This window comes from Rhinatrema bivittatum, chromosome 2, assembly GCF_901001135.1.
Source record: "Rhinatrema bivittatum chromosome 2, aRhiBiv1.1, whole genome shotgun sequence".
In the NCBI taxonomy this organism is placed as follows: domain Eukaryota; kingdom Metazoa; phylum Chordata; class Amphibia; order Gymnophiona; family Rhinatrematidae; genus Rhinatrema; species Rhinatrema bivittatum.
The window spans coordinates 694,749,664-694,772,035 of NC_042616.1; the positions used below are offsets into that span (position 1 = coordinate 694,749,664).

The 22,372-nt window shown below is 39.8% G+C and overlaps 1 protein-coding gene across 1 annotated transcript in view; it reads right to left on the reverse strand.

Annotated features, from left to right (window-relative positions):
- Window positions 1-22,372, reverse strand: part of MMP16 (matrix metallopeptidase 16) — a 940,897-nt gene that overhangs the window by 747,459 nt on the left and 171,066 nt on the right. The gene's annotated exons all lie outside the window — the stretch shown is intronic.

Below are 22,372 nucleotides of genomic sequence, written 5' to 3' on the forward strand. Positions count from 1 at the left end.
TGTTCCTGTACACAAGCTTGAGCTGCTTCAGCAGTATCCAACCATTTTACTCCCGCGTCGGTCACCACACACAAGCAAGCCGGGTATATCAGCATGGTGCGAAGGCCCGAGTTGATCAGTTGGGAGCAATGCGGAGCCATAACTCGACATTGTGCCAAAACTCCCACCGAGAAATCTTGAAATAAGAGAATCTTCTGGCTGGCATAAGTAAGCGAACAGTTCTCCCGGAGTGTGCGCAACATATCCACCTTATGGGCATAATTAAGCAGCTTAGCGATGATCAGTCAAGGTCTCGTGTTTGTTATCTGCTTAGTGCCGAGTCTGTGGGTGCGCTCTACCCGCAAAGGGCCATTGTTAGTCGGGAGGGCTAGTTGTTCCTGTAGCCATTTCTCAAGAAATGCCGCAAGATATGGATCGCAAATGGTCTCTGGCAACACTATGAGGCAGATATTAGATCTTCTAGAGCGGTTCTCCAGGTCCTCTACCCGCTGCACTTGTGCTAATGAGGCCTGAAGAACCGCGATATCACACTGGGCAATGGCGAGGCCATCTTGGACCCCCGAGATCCGGTTTTCTACTTCTACAAATTGATTTTCATAACCATTAAGGGTACTGATAACTTCAGATAGTTTATCAGCAATTGCTTTTAGCTCCGGGCCAATTACAGCCATCACTGCCATCTTTATATGCTCGATATTGGTAGCAGGAGAATGCATTTCAGTCGGCTCAGCCACAGGGGGGGATGGCGGATTCAGGCCCTTACTTTTTTCCTCCTTTTCCTTTTCTTTGTGAATCACTCTAGTCATCATGTTCGATAATATTGAAGACTAGGGACTTAGGAGAAGATCCTGATAGTGAAATGATGGCTCCTTGAAGAGTGTAGCACGGAGGATGAGGCTGGATTTCAAGGCAGGGCAGAGAGCGAAAAAGTTCTACATCTACCTTCTTCGCTGCCTCACATGATCTCTCAGGCCTATTTTAAAAAGGCCCGGCCATGCACGTAAAGCCCCGGGATGCAAGTAAGTCCCTGGGCTTTGGAAAAGGGGCGGGGCGGGGTCAGAGACTCCCGGCACAGAGGCCATTTGCCGCTGTGCCGGGGGATCGTGTGCCAGCAGGTGCGCACAACCTGCACCTGCCCCGAAGCAGGTACAAAAGGTAAGACAAAGGTTGGGGGTGGGGGTGGGGGTTCTAGGTTAGGGCTAGGGGGCGGGTAGTTTAGGGGAAGGGGAAGGGAGGCTAGTGAAGGGGGTTGGGAATGGGGAAAGCCCATGGGCATCGGCACGCGCAATTTACACTAATGTGCACTCCCTTGCACATGCCGACCCCTGATTTTATAACATGTACGCACCTGCACGCGCATGTTATAAAATTGGGTGTCCATGTGTGCGTGCTGGGTAGCGCGCACACATGAACGCACGGGCACAGGTCTTAAAATCTATCCCCTTGAGTACTGTGTGCAATTCTGGTCGCTGCTAGGGATGTGCAAAAGGGACAGATTCGTCCGATTCGGTATTCGTATTCGTCGGGACCCAAATCCATTGCATCCGTTTCATATGGGGCCCAATTGATTCATTAGTTGAATTCGGTATTTGTTTCCCTTTAAATTTAATTAACTACAACCCCCACCCTCCTGAACCCCCAAGACTTGCCAAAAGTCCCTGGTGGTCCAGCGGGGATCCTGGAGCGATCTCCTGCACTCGGGCCGTCGGCTGCCAGTATTCAAAATGGTGCCAATAGCCTTTGCCCTTACTATGTCACAGGGGCTACTGATGCCATTGGTTGGCCCCTGTCACATGGTAGGAGCACAAGATGGCGTTGGTCGCCCATTGCTCCTACCATGTGACAGGGGCCAACCAATGGGACCGGTAGCTCTTGTGACATAGTAAGGGCAAAGGCTATCAGCGCCATTTTGAATACCGGCAGCCGACGGCCCGAGTACAGATCGCTCCAGGACCCTCGCTGGACCACCAGGGATTTTTGGCAAGTCTTGGGGGTGTCAGGAGGGTGGGGGTTTATTCGTTAATGATACGTTGCATTCGTGGGGGTTTGCCAATCGTTTCAGGAACTCTCAAATGCAACGAATAGGGACTAGAGATGTAAATCGTGTGATCGATCGTCTTAATGATCGATTTTGGCTGGGGGGGAGGGAATCGGATCGTCGCGGTTTTCTTTTTTTTAAAATCGTGTAAATCGTAAATCGGGGGAGGGCGGGAAAACCGGCACACTAAAACAACCCTAAAACCTACCCCGACCCTTTAAAATAAATCCCCCACCCTCCCGAACCCCCCCAAAATGTCTTAAATTACCTGGGGTCCAGTGTCGGGGTCCCGGTGTAATCTTCCACTCTCGGGCCACGGGTGCGTGGCCATACGGCCAGTGCCATTTTGCAATACGGCAATATGGCCATACGGCCGGCACCATTTTGTATTGCAAAATGGCGCCGGCAATACAAAATGGTGCCGGCGCCATTTTGCAATACGGCAAATACGATTCGAGTGCAGGAGGTCGCTTCCGGACCCCCGCTGGACTTTTGGCACGTCTTGTGGGGGTCAGGAGGCCCCCCCAAGCTGGCCAAAAGTCCCTGGGGGTCCAGCGGGGGTCCGGGAGCGATCTCCTGAGCTCGTGACGTCGGGGGACAGGAACCAAAATGGCGCCGGTGCTACCTTTGCCCTCTCGGTAGCGCCCGAGAGTGGAAGATCACACCGGGACCCCCCCCCCCCACTGGACCCCAGGTAATTTAAGACATTTTGGGGGGGTTCGGGAGGGTGGGGGATTTATTTTAAAGGGTCGGGGTGGGTTTTAGGGTTGTTTTAGTGTGCCGGTTTTCCCGCCCTCCCCCTTCCCCCGATTTACGATTTTTGATGATAAATCGAGGGAATTCCTATTGTATATCGCCTCTAACGATTTTTGATGATTTAAAATATATTTGACGATATTTTAAATCATCAAAAAATGATTCACATCCCTAATAGGGACCTATACATTGCGGATTGCGCATTCGTTCAAAACTAATGCACATCCCTAGTTGCTGCATCTCAAAAAAGGTACAGAGAAGGGCAACCAAAATGAATAAGGGAATGGAACATGAACAGTTCACATCTGAAGAAGGGGCCTAGATGATTTCAAAACCTCATATTCATTATTATTTTTATATTGGTTCAACAAAAGTTATCACAACATGCTAAGAATTAGAGCTGAATAGTATAGTAGTTTAGTATGGCAAGGCATATTTGAAACTCAGCTTGCAACCCATATGACAGTCTCAAAAAACACTTCCCAAGCTACAGATATAAATGTTTTGTGGTTCTGCCAGGGAGCCAAATACTGGAGCAGGAAAAATATCTTTAGCAGCCTGACATCTGTGTCTCATTTTTGTCCAAGAAAGACAAAAAAACAGTGTGATGTGGCAGTGCACTTATCTTACTTCACCACAGCTTCTTCTAATCATTGCAACATACGTCCCATTCTAGATACAAGAACAATATATATTTTAAAAACTGTAATAATGCTTTCAGAAAAATATTTTATTTTGTAACATGTATTCTTTATAAATGATGAATTCAGTATTGAAAGCACTCTGTCTAGGTCCAACTAGTCCGACTGACCCAGACTTAGCCAGCTAACTTTTTATCCTGCTAAAATGTTAGCCGGATAAGTCATGGGCAGGGTGGGGGCATTCAAGGGTGGAGTCAGTTATTCAGTAACTTAGCTGGATAATTGCTGACTTTCTGCATTATCTGGCTAACATAACTGGATAGTTTTAGGGCAGCCGAAGAGCAGCTCTAAAGTTAACCAGATAAACTTATCCAGCTAACTTTAAGATAGCCAAGAATATTCAGCAGCATGCCCGCACCACTGAATGTCCTGGTTAAGTTAGCCAGATAAGTTGGCTAGCTAGTTAGTTGGCAGCTGACAATGGACCTTGATATATTTAAAATATTCTTTTATCTGTACATTTTGTCTGTCTTTATCCTAAAACCAGCTGCTTCAATAAAGATCTGAAGGAGAGGATTGGGAAAGAAAGAAAAAGAGAAAGAACATCAATTGTGTAATTCCTGTACCCATCTGATATTTTGGAAGAAATTTGGTATGGCAAAAGCAATGAAATGTATTTTCTGGTTAAACATGCATACACACTTCCATGTTTGCACATTGAAATACAGGCAGGATTTAGTCCCAGTGTTGAATGTTCTCTATTATCTAAACACTTGGGTTCACTTTTCATCTTGGACTCCTGATGCTCAAACTGGTTGGTGTCAGTTTCATTGGTGTACTCTTCAAAGCCCTTTCAAAGAGAAGTCTAAGTCAAACAGTGATTTTTCGGTAACACTTAGAGGCTGACCAGACAGCCACAGTGGGGAGCAGTTCAAAGAAACTGTATTCAGTTCAAAGAAACTGTATTCTGCTGATTTTGCTATGGGAAATAGCCTAGCTGGTCTTGAATCATGAATTTACTGGCAGAAAACAAGTGCGCACAGCTGTGGAGTCAGTTACTCGGATGAGTTTCCAGTAGTATTTTCAGTTCTCTCCCTTTATTCTGGCTCCACACAGCTTCCAGTTCACTGGATCAGTAGAAACCAATTCTCATTGGCTGCACTATATTATAAACTTCATTATAGCTTTGCCTCCCGGCTGGCACAATATATTTCTGGATCTGCTTCCTAGGAGTTTGCAACTGAATTGTTCCTCTGCCTGCCATGGCCTTCACCTATTTCTGCTTCCCTACCTGCTTCCTTGCACTAACTATCCAATACTGATCTTGGCTCTGTCCTTTTGATCTTTCCTTTTAAATTAGGGTCGATGACATTGCAGCAGGAATGAACTTGAGCAGATTAGATCTACCATCATGTTGCATCTGCCTTCAGATACTGTTTATAGCTTGACTATCTGTTAGCCATGTTGACTGACTATACCTCAACCATACCTAACAAGAACAACGTTCTATGTATGAGAATTCAGGAAACAACTTAATCTGCTGTAACTCTGTTTTGATTTTTCAGCTCTAGTAATACTTGACATAAATGTGGAAGGGGAATGGACAAGACAGGTAAATCAGAAAATATTATATGTGAACGCTTGAGCAACAGTGGGATGAAAAAAATACACAGAGGAAGATGAGCAGAGGAAAAAATGTCATAAAAGCATTAAGAGCATGTTCCACAGAATAATAATAGTTGGGGAACACCTCTCAGAGCCAAACCACTGCATCAATAAGTGTATGATCGGGATAACTAACGGAAAATTTAACACAATCCTGAAACACAAGACTCTTGAAGTTAAAAAGATCAGACAGTTCGGAGCTTCCAAAACATAGGACTCAGCAAAGACCTTTCACATGATGAGCCATTAAATTATACTGCCTTCTGATCACCCATTGAAACCCACCTCACCTCTCCACCCGTCTCCTTCACCCTATCATTGGAATACCTTTTTATGATTCACTTATATTTCCTGGTAATCTCATCTTTTACCCATTTTATTCTGCCCCAAGGAAAAACAAGCCTTGAAAGCTAGTCAAGAAATATATTAAATTAGTCCAATAAAAAGGTACCACCTAATATATACTTTTTTTGTTGTATTAATTTGTTAATCTTTATTTCTGGACAACAACTGTACTCACTGAACATGGAAAGTTTTATTTTAGGAGGCTTTTATTTTGGAAATATTGAAGACAATGGGATACTTTATCTCTTGTGTATACATAGCATTGAAAAGACAGGAAACAAAGTAAACAGGCTTGGCAGAGGGGAAGGAAGTAAATAGAAAAGCAAGAAGGCAAGAAACTACAAAGGACTGTATAGAATAAACAACTCACTATGTATACATAGACTGAAGATTGTCATTTGTACATTGAGCAACACATAATTATTTCAAAGAGCATTTATTTAGATAAGGGATCTTTACACTACCATTTGATATTTCTTGTCAGAACTGCATATGATCTTACCTATAAGTAAGATCCAAGGCAGTACAGACAGAGGGAAAGCAGTAAGAGAACTACATTTCACAATGTCAGGGGGGCTGGATCAATACAGAGGGAGGAACCTCAGGGCGGGGATTATAGTCCTGAGAAGGGAATTTCTGCAGGACAACTACATCTCTAGCTACTGGGGGCCAGGGGGCACTAATGGGACTGTAGGTGGAGGCCCTAAGGGCATGAAAGACAGAAACGCCAAAATCTCGGGATTCTTATAGAAGGAAGAAATGGAAATAGCAGTGGAGTAGTAGGAGATGAAAAGGGAAAATGCTCAGAGGTTTCTGGATTCAGCTGAGGACCTGGAAGTGAGTTAATAATAGTGAGAAATAAGCTATGGAATTTTCTGAATAATAGATGCTCTGATAGCAAGAGTTTAAATACTGTATATAATTTGTATGCTTTGTGTTTTTACCCCTAAGTCTGGCCTGTAGGAGTCAAGAGCTTGAAGTTTGTTGAACTGAATAAAACAGTTTGTTTTTCTACCCAGGTTTTAAACTCCACTAGCCTGAAGTAAGAGAAGTCTGTATGTTTTGAATATAAGCTGGAAGACTTTAAGGCTCCAGTGGGTAGTTGTAGTTGAGTTCCACTTTCTCAGGTGTTTGGAATCTGGTCTCAATTTAAGATATGGTGGGTGGTGCAACCTGGCTTAAGTTAAAGGAAATCCAAGCTCACAAAAGGATTTATAAATGTTTGTGAGGAATTTTGGTTTAAATATTTGAATGGACCATAGAGTGATTCCTTTCTGTTTTATGTTAATTTTTCTTTTTTTGAAAACCAAATCCTGAGTTATAGGACCTGATGAATTTGATTTAAATGAGTATAAGGCTTGTTACTGTTTGCAAGCACATTTGGAGTAGGATCTTGGCAAGCCTTGTTGGAAAGGAAAGCAGAGTCTTATGTAATGCACACTTATCTTGCTCTTTGTGTCTGTCATGGAAGAACAGCCAGGGGAACTAAAGGTTAATGATGTTGAGATTCCTGCAGATAACCATAACAAGGCTGTTTTTAGCTGTTACCAAACCATCAGGCCGATGGTATTGCATTGGCCTGTATGTGGCTGCATTAAGCTTCAGAATCCATAACTCTAAGAAGCAATGAGTGGTGAAGGATTGCTCAACTCAGCCTTTGCTTTTTGGAAGAGCACAGTTAAAAGACTGAGAAAGAAGAACAAACATACTAACTGTGACTCAGCTCACATAGGTCTGCTTTCCCTTTTAAGGATCTTCACAGTGAGTATTGTGCTTAGGTTGGACAGGTAAGATACACAGCTTAGGATGAGCTGCACAAGAAATTGCAGTGTCTCTGCTGTACTTCAGTGTTTGCTGAAAGCTGCTAATGGATTGTTGCAATTCTGGACAGGAGAGTGGGGATAAAGGCACCTAAAGTGAAGATCAGATTGCTATCAGGTAGTTCATGGGAGCATTAGTACTTTTCGCAGACACACAAGGGGAGATACATTTTGGGAACTGGACTCTGTGCTGATTTCTGAGCTGCCAATTCACTATAGTGACATTCACCACTACCTTACAAAATAACTATTCATCTGCATCACCTGTAAGCCTGTGGATTACAAGTAAACCTAAATTCTATGTTTCAGTGTTAACTCTTGAATACCTGGTCCCATCACTCTACCCCAGGAATTGAAGAGGCAACTTTTACTCATCCGAGTTGAATCATGGCTGTGCTTCAATATTGTCTATTGCCCTCAGAAGGTGAAGGGTACATCGCGTGGCTATTAACTCCTGGGGATTAAAGAATGTTAACATTGTAGCACATACCTGTGAGTGAGATGGGGGTGGGGGAATTGTATTTGTTTGTGTATATATTCTACTAGGCCCAGTGATTATTGTAGTGATACACCCTTCAGGGTTATAGATATCTCACTAATAATTTAAAGGCTTACCAGGCCTTGGTACCAGTAAACAATACCCATTGTTAATTATTCAGAATGTTACTGTAAAACTGTGCATACTGATTATGGATGTTTACACTTATATATTTATTTACAAACATTTGAAACACCTTTTTTCCAAGAATGATCTCAAAGCAGATTATAATCAGTTTTAGTAGGCTAACAAGTATATTTGCATATACAATAGTGTGTGATTATAATAGTATAATCTATAGGGGTTGAGAAACTTAGTTATTTCCTAATAAACAGACTGAGGGAAGGCCTGTTGAACAACCATTAATTTGCTTTTTTCTGGAATGTGAGGTACCATAGTTCAAGGTGAATAGGTAGTGGAACCTCATTTCAGACCTTGAGACCATAGCAGCTGAATGCCCTTCTTGTGCATAAAGCAATCTCACATATCAGAGCTGCTTAGTTGTTACAATAGGTTTTATGTATTGCCTCCCTAGAATCACTCACCAATGAATTAGTTAACTTGTTACCTTAACAATTCTCAACTGGTTATTTCTCTTACCTTATCATAATTATACTAATATGATAATGTACTGCATTCCTGTAATATGAGCCTTGGAGCAGAAATGAAATGCATGTGGGAGTGAGAACAAATAATTGTGACAGAATGTGTGTATATGTAGGCATATGGGGTATAAGATAGAGCCTATGGGGTTAAGAGCAAATATGTGTGGAAGTGTATGAGAGAGAATGTGTATGTGAGGGTTGGAGTCTGTGGGGTGGAGAGTATAAGTGTGTGTGTGTGTGTAAATGTGGGTATGTGTGTGTGTGTGTAAATGTGTGTATGTGTGTGTGTGAGACAGAAGAATGCATGATAGAATGTTTGTATGTTTGTGTGAGTGAGAGGAAGTGTGTATGAGAGCATGTGTGTGTACATGTGAGTGTGTGTGAAATCATGTGTGTATGTGAAAGAGAGAGAGAAAGTGTATGTGAGAGCATTGAGTGCATGAGAGAAAGAAGAAGTATGTGTGAGAACATGTGTGTGTGTATAAGAGAGAGAAGAAGTGGCATAGAGGAAATATGTGTGTGTGTGTTTTGAGAGAGGTAGAGAGAGGAAGTGTGTATGACAGCATGTGTCTAAGTGCATGTGTGTGAAACAGAAAGAGAATGAAAGAACAGAAGCGTGTATGAGTGAAGGTTTGTGTTTGTGAGACAGCATGTACATGAAAGCGAAATGCATGTGAGCCTGTGTATGTGTGTGAAAGAGAATATGTGTGAGAATGTATTTGTGAGATAATGAACGTATGTGCATTATAGAATGTGTGTATATGACAGAGAGAGGATAAAGTATGTGCACTCCCCACGCCACTAATTCAAGACATTTCAGGATAACTGAACATTGAAACTTCCCAGGTATGGATGCCAGGGGATGTTTATCATTATCAGCTTTAATTATTGAGTGTTATTTGATGAGTCTGTTGTTTTGAAATATTTTACTCATGTTTAGTAAACATTTTTATGAGTTTTTAATTATTGGATGTTATTTTATTTGTAAGTTGTTTTGAAATATATATTCTTTTTATTAGTATGGTTTTACTATTTTTATTGATGTTTTATATTTCTTGATTTTGTTATTTGATACTTTATGAGGAATGTTGACATTTTTGTTTTTCAATTGTTGCACTGCATAAGGACTCTGGCTTCTTGCGATTTCAAGTTCAAATTTTGTCTGCATGTTTGTATTTCTATATTATAGTCTCTTTATTCTGTATTTGGGGAGGATCTGTCTATATTCTGCATGTGTGACAGAGTGTGGAATTCTGCTAGTATGCAGTTTCTATGTAGGCATCTACAGAAGCCTGACTTGTTCTGTTTTTCTAATAGGAGGTGTATTGGTGTTTTACGTCCTTGTGTAATATCTGCAGTGTTGCCTTTTCATAGAAAGTGTTCTTGCTGTTTTGCTGGCAGTTACAGTATTATGGTATGGCAAGTTTCCTATAGGTTCTAAGTCATTTTTCAGGATTTTGTATTATTGTATAATGTTTCTGGTGATGGAAAGAGTTTGAGTTGCTGTTACCGAGGCAACATCATAATTTTAATATTTTTCTTTGGTGAGTGATATAGAGACGTGTCCTCGTTCTGTTCTGCACCCTTTGTTGGGGAAATTTCAGTGAATGTAGAACTTGAGGTGCTGTTTTTTAATTGGGATTTTGCCCTATCCTATATGGAACCCATACGTCCCTCCCATATAGAATTGTTATTGATTGATACTCTCAAATAATTTATGTCGTAGTTTTACTAGATGGTTAAAACTGGCCAGGGTCTCTTTGTTAATTAGAATGTCCTCCTGTCTAGAGACAGCAGTACAGGAAAGAGATTATTTGTGTGATGTTCAATTATGTGTTTTAAAGGATTATTCTTGGGGGGAGGGGAAGCTGCTGATCGTGATTGGGTTCATTATCAAAATCTCAGAGGGAAGGAAAAGAAAGGCTTATGATCTTATGCCACATATCTTTCAGGTACCTAGCAGTGCCCCTGACTGGAAAATTCTGGAGGACAAGAAATGAATTTTTTCCTGCAGTAATCATTTTTGGTGTTGAAATCTGCCCTTTAAGATAACAGAACAGAAGAAGTGTAAGGAGATTGTTCTTTTCTGAATTAATTTCTTTGTCACTATTACCAAATAAGAGATTTAGTTTTGGGAACTGCACCTCCTGTGCCCAGTGTGTTCTTTTGGCAAGTGGACTGCTCTATGAGGTCTGCAATTCCCTGAAGGGCATCAGAGTTATTCTGCCTTCCTATGAAAAAAGAGCTCCATCATACTTTGTGTGTAGCAAGGATCTGGGGCTTTCACCCACAAAAACTATTTTATTTTTGCTATTACTTCCAAAACTAGTTTAGGCCACAGAGTACATGACTTCTTTTGTAACCAATTGAGAATAAAGTGATTACATTTTTCAAAGTTCCTTGCTACATGTCTTGCTTTCAAGTACCTGTGCCATACATTCCCAGGAATCCACTGCAAGTAAAGATAACTAAAACTTGTCTGCAACCTTAGTTAACTGAAACAACCTTTACCATGTAGCGTTTTATCCATCAGCCTGTTTCTAACATACTGAATTTATAAATATATCTATAAAAGTCTTCTTATTTTTCACTGTTACTTAATTCTTCCAATCTACAAGTCTACTTTTTTTTTCCAGCTCTCCACATAACTGTGACTGGATTGACATAAACATTATATAAACATAGAGGAAATCCTAAGTATATCTTTATAATATGACTCATCTTCAGAGGGTTGGCTAAAATTGTTATGGGAGCTGTTATAAAAGTAAGTCATAGAATGAAAATCTCCTTGTAAATCTCTCCCCATTAATTTATACCACAGGGATATCCAAATACATTGCTTCATAGGGAGGACACAACTGTCAGCAAATGAACTCTGTTTTCCTGAATGCTGAATTGATAGATGCCCAGTTATATGTAACCTTCCACTCTAGGTTATTAGGCCAGTTGAAGAAAAAGGGATCATTCTAGACAAAGTGGAAGAGTAGCCTAGTGATACGAGCAGCAGATCACATATCAGAGAAGCCAAGGTTCAAAACCTGCTGTCAGTCCTTATGACTGTGGGCAAGTTACTTTACATTCTATTGCCTTTGATACAAAATTAAATTGTTTCAAGGCTAGCTATTCCATTACTAAACAGTTTCTTTATTAGAGATGTGCATGCATTTAAAACAAATGCGACAAATAAGGCCAATTAGATTCATTCGCCCCCCCCCCCACCCCCCAGAAATAAAAAAAATATTTTTAATTGTATTTGTTTTAAATTAATGTATTGAGCTTACACCTAGGCCTGAGGCCAAGGCCTCACCTAGGGCACAATCTGAAGCCCAAAGCAGGAGCCATGATCTAAGCATGAATGTGATGCCAATGCTTCAACCTAGGCCAAAGCCAGGGCCTTGTCTATGGCATAGGCTGAGGCCAAGTACAATGCAGGGGTCTCAACCTATGCCCGGGCTAATGCCAGGGCCTAGGCTGAGAACCAGGCCCGATGCCAGGACCCAGCCTAAAGGCTGGGTTCTAATGCTGGGGCATCAGCTTATACCAGAGGCCAGGCTCAATACCAGGACCTCAACCCAGACCCTGGCCCAATGCCCAGACCTCAGAGATCCTCTTCAGCTTCTTCTTTCTTCAGCTCTTCTATGCCAACTGAGTCTGTCCACTAGGGTATCGCTTGAGTTAACTAACTCCAGCGTATTTACCCCAGTTGACAGAGTCATTTTGACATACAGCATTGACTAGGCCTGTCTATGGTACTTGAGGACTGTAGTTGACCACCACTGCTGTATAACCTTTTAAAGAACATGACTTCAATATACAGTGATTTATATAGATTCAGCTGGAGTTCAATGTCTACATTTATTTATTGATGTATTCTTGTGCATGCAAGCCTTCAGGGTTTTGCCTTTTTTAATTCTGTGAATAGGGAGAAGGAGGGTGTTTCATCACATTAATATGTTAAAAAACAACCCAATCCCAAAAATCCTGTATTGCACTCAATCAAATAAAATAACAACAGGACCAGCAAATTTAGAAACTCAAAAGCGCAACTGTTATTGCAGTTACAAGCTGTATTTTGAAGATCGGTTACAAGCTGTATTTTGAAGAAGACATAGATCAGAGGATCAAACAGAAGCTCTTTTTGCAGACATCGAAAGAGTCTTAAGATAAGTCTCTGTTCCCCCTGATGCAGGGCAGAACGAAACATCAGCTGATTTGGGGGTTTTGTTTATGTGTTTGGTCTAAGACATTAGTGCACTTGGGGTCTGTTTATTCTGAGACATACCAGAGAAGTGGCTACATTACAGAGAAAAGCATTATAATTAATGAAGTTGTGTGATTTTGTAACAAGTGGATTTTGCTTGCAGATCAAAAAATTACAAAAAATATTATTTTTCTAGCTTGACTCTCCTTTTCACTTTTTCTCCGGGATGAATGATTGAGTTGACCGGGCAACCACCTGTTAGGTGGTCTTACACTGGCTTCCCGGCTTGCTGATACCTATCTGGAGACACATTGCATTACTTTTTTGAACAGTTGCACTTTTGAGTTTCTAACTTTGCTGGTCCTGTTGTTATTTTAGTACATTGATATGTTAGCCACATTGTTGATGATTATATTTATTTCCTGTTTTTTTATGTGTATTTTACTGTGCCCTGTCTTGATAACTGGTTTTGTGCAGACCATATATTTAAATAAAATAAATAAATATGCAGCTAGTACCCAGTTGTGGCAGCAATGGAAGATGGTAGACTGAAAGCAACCTGCTCCAATCTACCATGCCAGAACGGAGGCCACAATTTCCATAACTAGGTTGTGGCATACAGCAATTATTTATGAGACATTTTTGCATTTGCAGTCCAATTAGCCTTGATACTTTTGATGTAACTGCAACATCGTTCTTTACTTTGACAGTGGGGAATTTGGATTCAGATGACAGCCAATGCTGGGCCCTGACATTTATGATCTGGGGTACTGATACACAGACATATGGGAAAATATGTAGCACAGGACTGCAAAAAAGCATTATGTGACTGGCACAGCACCTAAAGTGTAATCCTCTTTGAAGTGCCTTAAAGCAGAATATAAATAAATTAAATACATAAATAGACTTCTTCAATGGCCAAGTCTAAAAGCAAAGCAAGTTCACACAGCATTTTTTGAATTATCAAGAAGGAGGAGCCAAGGATGCCGAAGTGCTCAGAGATTTCTACCACACTGGCTCTCTACTGCCTCAGACTGCACTTGTGACATCTAAGAGATGGACACCCTGCTTGTCATGCTGACCATTGCACCCTCTCCTTCTCTGTGGGGCTGACTAACCCCACCCACCAGCTGACATTACTTGGGGATGCCGAGATAAGGAGGGGCCAAGGATGCTAAAGGCACTGTGCGCCAGAGGGGTATGCATCGAAGAGCATGCAAAAGGATCCTGCCCCTTTGTGCACCCCTTCAGATATAGCCTTGATACTGGTTAGTGAGTCTTTTGGAGTTTGATATTGTAATGGGTGATAACATTCCTGTAATTTGAGGAAGAGGCCATTTTAGGGGGGTCTCCAAAAAGCATTGTGTTAGAGCTAATAGAACTGTGACTCCTGTTAAGAAAGTTAATTATTTTCCCACTTTACATAGCATTCAGTTCTCTATATATTTAATTAATATTCAATTGATTAGGAAAAAGATACCCATAATCATTGATTTATTGTGTAAAGGCATGCCTGATTTATTCTTTATTACGGAGTCTTGGTTACTTGAATCTGACTTAGTGCTAATGAAACAATTAGAGGTCATTAGTGAGATATTTTCTCAGCTGAGAAAGGATCCTTGAAGATGTGGGTTTTTGATTTTCACAACAAGGTCTCTGAAGCTGTAGAAAATTCAAGAAGAGATGTCCTTCCAGCTTGAAGCACTTGTTATTGCTAATGAATAGTGGGGAGTTGTTCTTGTCTATGCTCCACCGTCCTTTTAAATCTGTGTTTAAGGATCTGATTTTATCACTTGACCCAGATGTCAAGGATTTTTTTGTGCTTGGGGATTTTAATTTACATTTAAATGTATTACCTCAGTCTGAAAACTGTGGTGTGATTCTTGATCCTTTGGAAGCATTGGGACTGTTGCAAATTATAAACCAACTAACACATCAATTTGGCCATACATTAGATTTGATATTTGTCAAGAATGATTCAGTCATTTTCAGTGACTTTAAAGTAAATTCCTCTCCAGTATCCTGGTCAGATCATGTTGTACTTAAAGTTTGGAAATCGATGAAAAATAATGTTGAAGTTAAATTTGAAAACATAAAATGAATTGAAAAGCATAAAGACTATGATATAGATTCTCTTTGGGAACTCTGGATTCCTAAAATTGAGGAAGCAATGGATTTGTCTGCTGATGAAGCAGTTGACATCATGGAATCACTCTTTGCAAACTGTATTAGATCAGGTTGCCTCCCAAATTATTAAAAGATTAATTCCTGGCATAGGGTTCCTTGGTTTGGTTCTGAGCTAACTGCACTGAAACAGCAGCTTAGGTATTGGCATAAGTCAATAAATGTGTCTGATCAAGAAAATTTCAATGATATGTTAAATAAGTATAGAACGAAATCTGACTCCTTATAAAAACAATTTTTAAAGATCATATTAAATCTGCTCCTAGTTCCTCAAAGGAACTTTTCTTTATGGTACAATCACTGACTTCGACTTCTTCTAATATTTCTAATACATTACATTTAAATAGGGATGCAGAAGACTAGAGTTTTTTTCTCCAAGAAACTTGAATAGTTAATAGGTTCATTTCCTCCCTCAGAAAGGGATGCAGGTCAATACTTTAGAGCAGCCAGTGTTTTGGGACTCCTTTAATGAAATTTCTTCAATAGAAATAATCAAGATTATTCAAGGTTTAAATACTACACACTGTCCCCTAAATGATTGTTCCTCTGTGCCCATGAAATGTTTAAGCCTGAACTTGCTAGTTTTATTGCTGATTTTGTAAATTTCTCCTTAAAGGAAGGACATGTTCCAAGATTACTTAAAATGACTGCAGTAAAACCAATACTAAAAAAAAAAACTAAATTAGAAGAGTCTAATTTGAGTAATTGCATTATGGCCATTTCGGGCATATCACCCAGTTTAATGCCAAGAAAAAAGGTGTAGTTATTTCCAGCTTTAAAACTGTGCAATAGCATGCGTAATGCTATTGCATGGTGAAATATTGCCCCTCATTTTCATAAATCCCACCCAAACTCCTCCCTGATCCCACTCCTTCCAAAAATTAGCATTTGCCCCATGCGCTAGTGTTATTATCACATGCATAATGGTGTTAACACATGCATTAACGTGTTATTGTGTGCATTAACGCCATAACACATTTTGATGAATGACCCGGAATATGAGGTTAACTTGCACAGAGTGGCAGTTGCTGCCCTTGACAGAGGGATTGAGGATGGTTTGACTAGAGTGGCAGTTGCCACCACGTGCAGTTTCCTGGGCAGGCTGGATGGACCTTACATTTTTTGATAAACTAAATCATTTGAATATTTTTTTTTTCTGAGCAGCAAAAATAATTCAGGTAGGATTGGGGAGGGTAGTTTTCTAAGTGATTTGCTTGGGTTACATAGGAGCTACTCGAGTAAATTTCCATTGAGGAAAACTCCCATCCCTTCAGCAGGTAAAAATACTTGCATGCTTCACAGCACACATACTTTTAGCAACTGGAGAAAGAGGCAATCCTAAAGGCGTGCACATATGTATCTGCACGCCGCTTTGAAAGATACCATCCCTGTGGGTAAACTTATGCACATGCTACTTGGCTATGCACAATTTTACCCAAATTCAGTGAATGGAAGTGTTCCCAGGGATGGAGTTCAGAAGGCATGCATACTTTTCTATTTTCAAAAATACGAGCAAACATTTCCATCTACATAATAGCAGGTGCAATTGTATGGGCACATTTGGTAGGATAATTATCAGAGTAGACTTATTCACATAAGATCACTTTAAAATTGTTGTAATTTAAGTGTGTTTTTGTTGCCTAATTTAGGAGGGCTGTTTATAAATTTACTGCGCAAAAAGCTATATTTTATCTTCATCTTTCTAGAGCCTAACAGAATTTCTATTACATCCTCCAATTAATCTTACAGTGGGCTATTATCCTTATTTTCTAAGTGCTTCAACATAAACTTTACTAGGGTAGTTTCTCAACATGAACACTGCTACACTTGATACAAATTTCAGATAAAATCCTTATTGCAAATCCAAAGTATCAGATCTGTGAATTTGTGGTCCAGTAATCTCTCCCTCAGGATCCTTTACATAAGAACATAAGAATTGCCATACTGGGTTAGACCAAGGTCCACCAAGCCAAGTTTTCTGTTTCCAATAGTGGCCAGTACAGATCACAAGTACCTGGAAGGATCCCAAATAGTAGATAGATCCCATGATGCTTATATTCAGGGATAAACAGTGGCTTTCCCCATGTCTACTGATCTATAAATCTTTATGGACTTTTTTTCCAGGAACACGACCAGACCTCTTTGAATCCAAGCTATACTAACTTTATCATATCCTTTACCACATCCTCTGGCAATGAACTCCAGAAATTAATTGTGCATATAAAGTTAGATTTTAAAAGGCAAGCATGCAGGTCCATGTGCGCATGATTCCTGGCACACACACACATGGATGTGTCGATTTTGTATAAGCGCGAATGTGCAGGCAGGTAACAACTCATGCGCGCTGGGGAGGCGATTTAAAAAAAATATGCGAGGCAATGCAATCGGCCCCTTCCCAGTTCCCTCCCAGTCCGCTCAAGAGTGGACTGGAAGGGTAATTCCGTATCACCCTACCTATTCTGCCTCTATTTTCCCCGCTCCTCCCCGACCTCTAAAGGAGAAGTAACTTCCACGCACCAGCTGGCTGCCGGCACACGCTTCCCCAGGAGAGCGTCTAATGGCACTGTCCCAGCCGGCCCCCACCCCCAGTCCACCACTTTTGGCTCTGCCGGCACTTCTTCATGTACCAGCAGATAAGAATATGGCTGGACCATTTCTAAAATGTGCTCAGTGCGTGCACGTCCCTGCCACACACGTATCTGCCAGGATTTGTGCACGCCGGCGATTAAAAATTTACTTGTGAGTGAATAAATATTGTCTTTGATTTGTTTTAAATGTGCTACTTATTAACTTCATGGAGTGTCTCCTAGCCTTTGTATTTTTTGAAAGAGTAAACAGCTAATTAATTTATCCATTCCACTCCTCTCATGATTTCAGACCTCTTTCATATTTTCCTTCAACCATCTCTTCTTCAAGCTGAAGAGCCCTAACCTCTTTAGCCTTTTCTCATAGAGAAACCTTTCTCTGTCCTTTTTCTAGTTCTGTTATATCTTTTTTTAATGCAGCAACCAGAATTACACATAGTACTCTAGGTGCAATCGCAATATATAGTGATATACAGATATTATGATTGTAGGGAATGCTATTGAGCCTCTACTAGAAGAATTGTACCAACTGTGTAGGTAGAAGAGAAGCAAATCTAATTATGAAACAACTCTCCCATGCAGGCTGCTGCATTGGCAAAATCCTGGTTTTATAAAAACCAGAGCCACTTTCTTTAGAGTGTGGATTTTTAGTTAGCCCTTCGAAAAGGTATGATGCTTCCCTGATCCTGTTTTGCTTTTCTCTTTTGTGTATATTTTAATTGAAGGAAGCTTGCATCCACCCTTCCTTCCTTTTGTTTAACTTTTGAAGCCCTTTCTTTTTGTTTGTTTGTCTGTTGCCTGAATTCCCAATGTCCAATGTAATGTAGAGATAACATCAGGAGAGGAATTCTAGATGAATCTCTCACCCAGAGAGATTTCTATTAATTTCTGGAAAGAGGAGAAGACTGGGAAGAAGAGATCAGAGGCATCCATCTGGTATGAACTACTAACATAACCAGGATATTCAGGATAGGGTTGGATAAATGCTATCCAGATATCAGCAAGGGAGTGAAGGAGGCTGGATTAGAAGTAAGAAGCTTGTCTAAGACATCTGGATTGAGGTATGAAACATGAGACTTGGACATGTACCATATAAATTTTGTTTAGTTTCCTATCCAAAATTTTTGAGAGGGAGCTCCAAACTTAAGCCAGAAATTGGGAAAGGATGTGGATCAAAAGCTTGAATTATACCACCTCTACAGAGTTACAGATTCATTGGAAGAGGATTATGTAATGGACTGTCTCAAACAAGGACCTGTAAATTGTTATTCATTTCACTTTCTTTCTTTCTTTCTTTATTTATTTATTTATTGACTTTTATTTACCGACATTCGTGGAGCACATCATGCCGGTTTACAATGAACTCAGTTGGGAGATACAGTATAACAATATAACAATATGACATTGAAACAATATGATGTTACTAACGAAAAAAACAACAAACAAACCAAAAACAAAATACAACAAAATAAACAATAATAATGAAACCAAGGAGTAGAGATTTGAGGGAGGGTAGGGGAGGGAGAGGGGGGGAGGGTAGGCTGGGGGGCAGTATCAGTAAAGTTATGCTGGAAGAACATTTATCATCCAGCATGATTATTACTGTGTATCTTAAAGCAATGCTCAGGGGCTTGGAGAAAAGTCTTTCCCTGTCCCCTCCAAGGAATTTTGAAGAGTAGAGGTTTTATGGAGGGTATAGAATGTTTGGACATCTTAAGCCCTTGTTACTGAAGTTGGCCGTTTGACTTCTCAATTAGGACATCAGCCCAGAGGTTACATGATATTCTCCGTTTTATTCTCTATTCTCTTCCTACGAATGTTGGGAATTATTAGGAAGGGAATGGAGAATAAAACAGATAATATCCTTATTTATCCTTGACTAGAATGTGAAGCCTCCCTGGGTAAAACTGAAAGCATGAGATCCTGTTTCTCAGTTTAGGTTCCCTTTCAAAATACATGGGATTCAGTGCTTAATCTTGAATTCTCCAATTTTCTCCTCTCCATCTGTTATGTACTAAGAGCATTTCCTTAGCCATTTGCTATTAGGGAGTATCCACAATACTAGATCAGATTCTTGTCTTTCCTCCTGATTCTGATACCAGTTGTGTATTCACATCTTCTTTACCAATTGTTGGATTGGAAAGGGAATCATTTGGGCTAAGGAACACCAAGATGATCAAGAAATATTTTCATTTCTCTCTGGGTAGGAAGGGTAGATAAAACTTCCTCCCAACAAAAATCACACAGAGTAAATAAATGCAAAAACTATTAGAGATGCTTTACCAACCACTGGATATGAGTTGGAAATCAATCTCTCTTCTTTCTATGACTCCTCAGTCTTTACAAACTACAAAAAAATTAAAGAATAGCTAACAGCCTCTCAAACTCCAAGCTAAAAGTCCACACAGATGCTAGGGGCTCCTGTGCTTATACACAAGCAGGAATAAACTATTACAGCAGCTTTCAATGCTGGTGCTTTCATAAATATTGTATATTCCTCTACTCTACACTGCCTTGACCTAGATACTAGGCTGCATTCCTTTGCTAGTATTCTAATGGGGGCCTACACTAATAAACATTTATAAAAATAATCTAAAATAAATAAAAAGCATATACAACTGATTTGATAATACAACTCAACCCACTGTAGTTCTAGTCCTCAGTGGAATGCACAATATGGTTGAAGGGTTACTATGGTGGGGCTGCTAACTAATAATCACAATAGAACCAAATCTGACATAATCACTGAAGGGAGGATATTAAGTAAAATTACGACAGTAGCATTTAACTTTAAAAAGGGAGACTATGATAGAATGAGTAGAAGTTAGCAAAAAATAAGAGGAGTAGTTGCAAGCATTAAAAGTCTGCATGAGGCATGAACATTGTTTAAAAATACCATTTTGGAAACCCAGATAAAATGTATTCCATGCATTAAAAAAAAGTCAAAAGAAAACCAAATTGCCAGCATGGTTTAATGGTGAGGAAAGGATGCAGTTAAATCTAAAAGGGCACCATTTGAAACATGGAAAGCAGACCCAAATGATTTAAATGGGCAAGATTATAAGCACTGGCAAGTTAAATGTAAAATAGTAGTTAGACAGACCAAGAGAGACTTTGAGAAAAAAGTTTGTCAGTGTGACAAAATTAAAACTAAAAATATTTTCAAATACATCTGAAGCAAAAAGCCTGTGAGGGAATCAGTTGGGCCATTATATGACAGAGGGGCAAAGGATGCTCAGAGAGGACAAAGAAATAACAAACTGAATGAATTTGTCTCCTCGGTCTTTATGGAGGATGATGTTGGAAATATACCTACACCTGAAACATTCTTTAATAGTGGAGAATCTGAGCAACTAAAACAAATATCTGTGACAATGGAGGATGTAGTAGATCAGATTGACAAACTAAAGAATAACAAATCATTGGGAGCAGAAAGCATTTACCCCAGAGTTCTAAAATAACTAAAACATGAAGTTGCTAATTTGTTACTAATAATCTGTAACCTACCATTTAAAACAATCACAATTCCTGAAGACCAGAAGGTGTTCAGTGTGACACCAATTTTTATCTTTCAACATTTTTATTATACAATAACAAATTCTAACACATTTTCAGTAAGTTACAATACAAGTATCAAATCCGATCGGTCACATAAACATAAATGTCACTTATTTATTCCTTTTATATTTCTACCTCCCTTTCCCACCCCATCCCTCCCCACCTCCTCTCTACAATATCTGCTGACAACCCCCTCACAGGACAGTCATATCTATAAGAAGATAGTAACAGAAGGCATTTTTTTCCTTATACCCCATGAGTGAATAGGAAGTCCATCCCATCCCATCAGAAAACTATAGACTGGTGAGCCTGATATCGGTGCTGGACAAAATGGTAGGTCATTCTGAAAAGCAAAATCACTAGCCTAAAAATAGAAATGGCTTAATGGGGAAGAGTCAACAAAGTTTTAGCAAGGGGAAGTAATCTCTTACCAATGTTTTACAACTGTTTGAATGTGTAAATAAACATGTTGAAAAAAGTTGGCCAATTGATATAGCATATTTGGATTTTCAGAAGGCGCATTAGAAAATCCCCCATAAGAAACAACTCAGGAAATTAAAGAGTCAAGGGATAGGAGGCAGTGTTCTATTGTGGATTGGTAATTGGTTAAAAGGCCAAAACAGAGGTTGAAACTAAATGGTCAGTTTTCCAAATGGAGAAAATTCATAGTACCTCATGAAAAAAGTGAGCTTATATAAAATACTTAGCTCCAGTAAAAGAAAATGTTATGAGAAGTTCCAATCTTCCAAATCATGATTTATCCCATCACATTCTGCATTTGGGAAGTTATTTCCTGCATCAGGAGATTCCTTTTAATATCCTTAATGTGCTGCCTTGTGCAGCCATTTACAACTTTGAAAAGAATGTTGAGCAGCCATGCTATGTTCAACCAATGGGTTATTAGGTTTTAAATTGTTTATTATTGATCAGGTTTATTCTTCTTTGCGAGTTGGGAATAGGGAGGCGAGACTAAATGAAAGAGAACTTTTTTCAGAGATATTCCTTGAATACAGTGGATCCTGGGGGTCTAAATAATGAAATTGAATGGTATTCCTTTAATTTAACATTATAATTTATTCTTTGAGAAAACAAGGTCTTCAACAAAAAGAACAATCAATTCCAGAAGCTTCATTTAGTGAAGAATTGTGTGTTTTCACCAGTCAGTAAAATCCAAGTGTAAAATGGTTATTGGACAGCATATTTTCCTAGAAGAGCTTTGCCTTGTAACCAATGTGCTTTTGTTATCCCTGGGAGTAACATGAATTAGACCTACTTTATGGGATCTGCCAGGTACTTGTGATCTGGATTATCCACATCAGAAACTGGATGCTGGGCTTGATAGATCTTGGTCTGACCCAGCATGGCAATTGCTATGTTCATAATCTAGTAACTGTCTTTCATGTATGACTGCAAGAAGTGGCTGAAACTGCAAACCA